Source organism: Eurosta solidaginis, chromosome 2 (assembly GCF_040869045.1).
Source record: "Eurosta solidaginis isolate ZX-2024a chromosome 2, ASM4086904v1, whole genome shotgun sequence".
Lineage (NCBI taxonomy): Eukaryota > Metazoa > Arthropoda > Insecta > Diptera > Tephritidae > Eurosta > Eurosta solidaginis.
The window spans coordinates 229,285,295-229,292,361 of record NC_090320.1 but is presented as its reverse complement, the minus strand read 5'-3'; positions in this window follow the sequence as shown (position 1 = coordinate 229,292,361).

Below are 7,067 nucleotides of genomic sequence, written 5' to 3'. Positions count from 1 at the left end.
TGCAAATAAATAAACCGCTTAATAAGAAGGGATTTAAAAATGGCATGTCACATACATATATACATACATATATAGACTGCCTCGACTTCCTTCTTTCCTCTATCTGTTTGAATGCAAAGATTTATCTGTTGTGTTTGCTATTTACTTGTAAGTGTAAATTATATTATATTTATTATTTATTAAATAACGACAATAAAACTGGATGCGTCAAGTCGTCGGTAAACGCAGTGGGACCGTCATTAAGTAAACACCAACCGAAAACGTTGTAAGATCATTACAAATTTTAGTGTAATAAAGTGATAATTAGTAGATAGTAATATGCTGTTGTAATTGTTGATAATTAATATCATAAAATAGTTGAGTCAATAAATCATCACCAGAAGCTCGAATTTTTAGACGAGATAAGAAATAATTTAAATAGAACTTAACCAAGAACAAGTAAGGAAGGCTAAGTTCGGGTGTAACCGAACATTACATACTCAGCTGAGAGCTATGGAGACAAAATAAGGGAAAATCACCATGTAGGAAAATGAACCTAGGGCAACCCTGGAATGTGTTTGTATGACATGTGTATCAAATGGAAGGTATTAAAGAGTATTTTATGAGGGAGTGGGCCATAGTTCTATAGGTGGACGCCATTTAGGGATATAGCCATAAAGGTGAATCAGGGTTGATTCTAGAATGCGTTTGTACGATATGGGTATCAAATGAAAGGTGCTAATGAGTATTTTAAAAGGGAGTAATCCTTAGTTCTATAGGTGGACGCCATTTAGGGATATCACCAAAAGGGTGTACCAGGGCTGACTCTAGAATTTGTTTGTACGATATGGGTATCAACTGAAAGATGTTAATGAAAATTTTAAAGGGGAGGGCGCCTAAGTTCTATAGGTGGACGCCTTTTCGAGATATCGCCATAACGGTGGACCAGGGGTGACTCTAGAATGTGTTTGTATGAAATGGGTATCAAATTAAAGGTATTAATGAGGCTTTTAAAAGGGAGTGGGTGGTAGTTGTATATGTAAAGGCGTTTTCCAGATATCGACCAAAATGTGGACCAGGGTGACCCAGAACATCATCTGTTGGATACCGCTAATTTATTTATATATGTAATACCACGAACAGAATTCCTCCCAAGATTTCAAGGGTTTTTTATTTCGCCCTGCAGAACTTTTTCATTTCATTCTACTTAATATGGTAGGTGGCACACCCATTTTACAAATTTTTTTTCTAAAGTTATATTTTGCGTCAACAAACCAGTCCAAATACCATGTTTCATCCCTTTTTTTCGTATTTGGTATAGAATTATGGCATTTTTTTCGTTTTTGGTAATTTTCGATATCGAAAAAGTCGGCGTGGTCATAGTCGGATTTCGGGCATTTTTTATACCAATACAAAGTGAGTTCAAATAATTACGTGAACTGAGTTTAGTAAAGATATATCGATTTTTGCTCAAGTTATCGTGTTAGCGGCCAAGCGGAAGGACAGACGGTCGACTGTGTATAAAAACTGGGCGTGGCTTTAACCGATTTCGCCCTTTTTCACAGAAATAAGTTATCGTCCCAGAATCTAAGCCCCTACCAAATTCCACAAGGATTGGTAAATTTTTGTTCGACTTATGGCATTAAAAGTATCCTAGACAAATTAAATGAAAAAGGGCGGACCCACGCCCATTTTGAAATTTTCTTTTAAATTTGCATTTTGTTGCACCATATCATTACTGGAGTTGAATGTTGACATACTTTACTTATATACTGTAAAGATATTAAATTTTTTATTAAAATTTGACTTAAAAAAAAATTTTTTTTTTAAAGTGGGCGCGATCGTTCTCCGATTAAGCATACATATTGTAATAGGAGTAACGTTTCTGCCAAATTTCATCATGATATCTTCAACGACTGCCAAATCACAGCTTGTAAAACTTTTAAATTACCTTCTTTTAAAAGTGGGGGGGGGGGGGGGGGGGTGCCACGCTCATTGTTCAAAATTTTACTAATTTTCTATCCTGCGTCATAAGTTCAACTCACCTACCAAGTTTCATCGCTTTATCCCTCTTTGGTAATGAATTATCGCACTTTTTCGGTTTTTCGAAATTTTCGATATCGAAAAAGTGGGCGTGGTTATTGTCCAATATTGTTCATTTTAAATAGCGATCTGAGATGAGTACTCAGGAACCAACATACCAAATTTCATCAAGATACCTCAAAATTTACTCAAATTATCGTGTTAATGGACGGACGGACGGACATGGCTCAATCAAATTTTTTTTCGATCCTAATGATTTTGATATATTTAAGTCTATATCTATCTCGATTCCTTTATACCTGTACAACCAACCGTTATCCAATTAAAGTTAATATACTCTGTGAGCTCTGCTCAACTGAGTATAATAAGCAAGCCTTAGTTCAGCTTAAATGGAATTATGCACCCAAATAAAGGTTTAGCAATGGCTTAGGGAAAAAAAAATATTTGGCACTATGTACCTCCGTGGGAATTAAGTCCGCACTTCTCTTACAATTTTTGTCGTGCTCCGTTTTAATTTTTCCTACAAATTGCCGGTAAAATATCTAAATGTTTTATAAACACTTCGAAAGGCAGCTGCAAGGCAGAGAAATTTTCATCCAGAAGCTTTTCGTAGCTTTTTTGAAGTGTTTACTTTAGCTTTGCTTTATTAAAAAAACTTGTTTCGAAATGTTTGATGTTGCTTTGCTCGAGACTTGAACCCAGAACTTTCGGTGTTGTAGGCAGAGCTAATTATCAGTGGCTAATCACTTAACCTATTTTGAAGCAACATATGTATGGTGATGTACAAAACTTTTCTAGTTTCGATGCTTTCTATCAGCTTCATCGGGGAGTCTGGACAATTTTTATGCAGACAACTTTGGTTTATATGCATAGGTTTTAAGAAGATTTACCTCATGCTCTCCCTCTCCCTCCCGCTCTCCCCGTTTTTCTTTATCCTTATATTAACGCCTTCTTCTACCCGTATCTTTCTTTGCGTCTCTTTCTCCCTCTCCGTTGTTCCTCTCACTTCTTTTCCGCTACATCTATCTCTATGTCTCTATCTTGTTCTGACTCTAACTCTATCTATTTCTCTTTCCCTATTTTCTATTCTCTCTAGTACTTCTTATTCTTCTTCATCCCCTATTCCCAGCCCCAGTCTCAGTTCCAGTTTCAGTTACAGTTCCAGCCTAACTCCAAGTTCAAGTCCCTGTCTCAGTTCTAGCTCCTGTCCCAGCCCGTTGTTCTGCCCTAATTTTGGTTTATATGTATATCTTTCAAGAAGCTTTACCTCTTACTCCCCCCTTATCTCCCCTTTTTCGTCATACTTTTATTTACTCCTCTCTATCTCCCCGTCATTTTCTCTGCATCTCTTTCTCCCTCTCCGTGTCTTCCCTCACTTTTTTTCCGCTCTATCTATCCCTATATCTCTACCCTCATCTAACTCTATCTATTTCTCAGTCTATTTCTCCTTCCCTCTTTTATTTTCTCTGCAGTTCTTCATATTTTTCTCCATCCCTTAATACCAGTCACAGTCTCAGTTTCAGTTACGGTTCCCGCCCGATTCTAAGTTGCAGTTCCAGTCCCAGTCCAATTTCTATTCCAAGTCCCGTTTCCAGTCCAAGTCCCACTGTCAACTTCCGCGAAAAAATGTCGTAAATACTAATCTAGGCAAAGAGCTAACTACATACCAAACTTCATGCAAATCGAACCATGAATAAAATTTGTTCGAATAGTTCGAGAAGAAACTTCTGCCCGGGTTGCTGTGATCGCTTATTTACTCGTAGTCCCTCGCACACAAAGTTGCTTCTCTCATTAAAAAGAGAGGACTGTAGACTCATGACGGGTATGGTATTCTGACTAAACAGTGCCTTCTGGCGTCACATGCCTTTAAATTAGACTTGGTCAGTGATAGCAGATGTAGGAAGTGCGGGCAGGAGGTTCTGTGCTCTTGCTCTGCGTTTGCCAGGCTAAGACTCCAGCTATTAGGAGTGCTACAGCTGTCAGATGTAGAAGCAGCCAGTGGCTTAAATCCTAGGAAGCTTATAGTATTTGCTAAGAGGATGGAGTTATTTTATAACATAGGTCCTGGTTTTTGAAAGGGCATTTGATCGTTAAAACAAACTTCTGGTAACACTACGGACTTATTCAGTCTATGTGAGGTCCTCATTGACCGGCCAGTTCAACCTAATTTAACCTAACCCTCGCACACACTACGCACTCGAGTTCAATGAACCTATTCAACCAAATTCACAGACGAGCATAGTTCAATCACTTTGCTTAATAGATCTGATTGTTAGATACGAATCGTACAATTAGGTCAAAAGTTTTATTTATTTTTGTCAAGCATGTGTAAATTTTTATCCTAAAATATTTTGTAAATAATAAAATTAAATAAAATATTTGTACATACATAGTTTGTGGAAAGTTTTTCACAAAATATGTGAGTAAAATTAATCAGAATGTCGTTGAGTATATAATTTAAGCGTAGCTAATCAATAAACGGGAGCAGTTCGCTAAGCTACAGAAAATATGATGAAGACGAAAAAATACATGACGAATGACGATTCCTAATCGATGAGTAGTACTCTGTAAGCGACTCATCCTAAAAGTCGTATATTTTTTAATGATAAGACGTTCACATCTATGATCTATTATCATGTTGCTGCTCAAGGCATTTCTGACTGATTGATTATGTTCCATGTTCTTGTTTGATTGTTATCGCGCTCAATTTGTTTGGGACGTCTGCTCATTGGCCTTTTCCGTTGGTACTTTTTAACACGCTTTTATTAGCTTGGCCTGTATGTAACGGAATTTTTGAGCTTAATTTTCACCAGTTTCTAGAAGTCTGATTAATTTGAAACTTTGCATACGTATCAAGGACCGATGACAATGCATTAATGTGATGGTTTGGTGACATAAGGTCAACTGCCATAGGGTCTATTGGTCTTATAACCACTTTGAATGGCCATAAGTTTGATTGAAACTTTGCACACATATAAAGGATCGATGACAATGCATTAATGTGATGGTGTGGTGACATAAGGTCAACGGCCATAAGGTCAATTGGCCTTATTACCACTTCGAATAGCCATAGGTTTGATTGAAACTTTGACACGTATCAAGGGTCGATGACAATGCATTAATGTGATGGTGTGGTGACATAAGGTCAACGGCCATAAGGTCAATTGGCCTTATTACCACTCTAAATGGCCATAAGTTTGATTGAAACTTTGCACACGTATCAAGGCTCGATGACAATGCTATAATGTGATGATGGGGTGACATAAGGTTAACGGACATAAGTTCAATTGAACTTATGACCACCCCAAATGGTCATAGATTTGAAACCTTGCACATAATGCGAAAAACGTATTCCTTTATTAATGATAGAAGTGGATGCATGGCACATCTACGAAAGAGCATACTGGAGCCCTTTTTTAACACGCTTTTATTAGCCTGTATGGAACGGAATTTTTGAGCTAAATTTTCACAGGTTTCTAGAAGTCTCATTAATTTGAAACATTGCATACGTATCAAAGACCGACGACAATGCATTAATGTGATGGTGTGATGGCATAAGGTCAACGGCCATAAGGTCAATTGGCCTTTTACCACTTTGAATGGCCATATGTTTGATTGAAACTTTGCACACGTATCACGGCTCGATGACAATGCATTATTGTGATGGTGTGGTGACATAAGGTCAACGGCCATAAGGTCAATTGGCCTTATTACCACTTTGAATGGCCATAAGTTTGATGGAAACTTTGCACACGGATCAAGGCTCGATGACAATGCATTAATGTGATGATGTGGTGACATAAGGTTAACGGCCATAAGGTCAATTGGCCTTATTACCACTTTGAATGACCATAAGTTTGATTGAAACTTTGCACACGTATCAAGGCTCGATGACAATGCATTATTGTGATGGTGTGGTGACATAAGGGACAATGCAATAATGTGATGGTGGGGTCACATAAGGTTAACGGACATAAGGTCAATTGAACTTGTGACCACCCCAAATGGCCTTAGATTTGAAACCTTGCACATAATGCGAAAAACGCATTCCTTTATTAATGATAGAAGTGTATTTTTTTATTTATTAAACATCGCACATATACGAAAGAGCATACTGGAGCCCTTTTTAACACGCTTTTATTAGCTTGGCCTGTATCTATCTATGTATCTATGCATCTGTGTATGTATGTAACGGAATCTGGAGTGGAGCCGAGATCCCCGGTAATACAGAGCTCCGAACTCCGTTGCACCTTTTGAAGCATTTTAAGATAGGTACTTTTACCTAGTGCAGGCCACCAGACCAAGTCACCATAAATACGAATAGGGCGCAAAATGGCTGTGTAAATCCGGTAGATCACCTTAGGGGAAAATCCCCAGGAGGTGCCAATTGCCCTCTTGCAGGTGAACAGCTCTGCTGCTGCCTTCTTGGATCGCTCCACTATATGGTCACTCCATAATAATAGCTTCCTATCCAGAATTATTCCCAAATACTAGATTTGATCGCTAAACGGTAAGAATGTACCCCCAATTCTTGGCGGTGCAAGATTTGGTACTTTGTACCTCCTCGTGAAGAGGACAAGCTCGGTTTTATCCGGGTTGACTTCCAAACTTGTGGCGGGTTGTACTCCTGGAGCAGCTCCAGGATGTCAGATGGGTTCGTTGGCGTCACTGGAATCCAGGCTCTAGCCCTTGGTCGTGAGGGGATATCACGCGCCTCCACTACCTTGAGGCGCGCGCCCGGATATACCACCCCTATCAGTGTGACGGCGGCCCTATAAAGGTTTACCGACCTGGCGTCGTCACAGGCAATTAGCTTGGCATTGCCCTGGAACCACCCTGCATCGGTGTAAGATGGCGGTGGACCAGGGTTGTCTTTCTTAACCTTAACGGCCACCGTAGCGAGCGCGGCCTCGATCCACTTCCACTGTTGTTTCGGTATCCTGTCATCTTCGCTGCTCTCGTCTATAATGCCAATGATCTGCCGACCCTTGGCAATTTCGGCAAAAGACAGCGTCCAGCATCCCTGCGTCTTGGCCCTTTTCGGT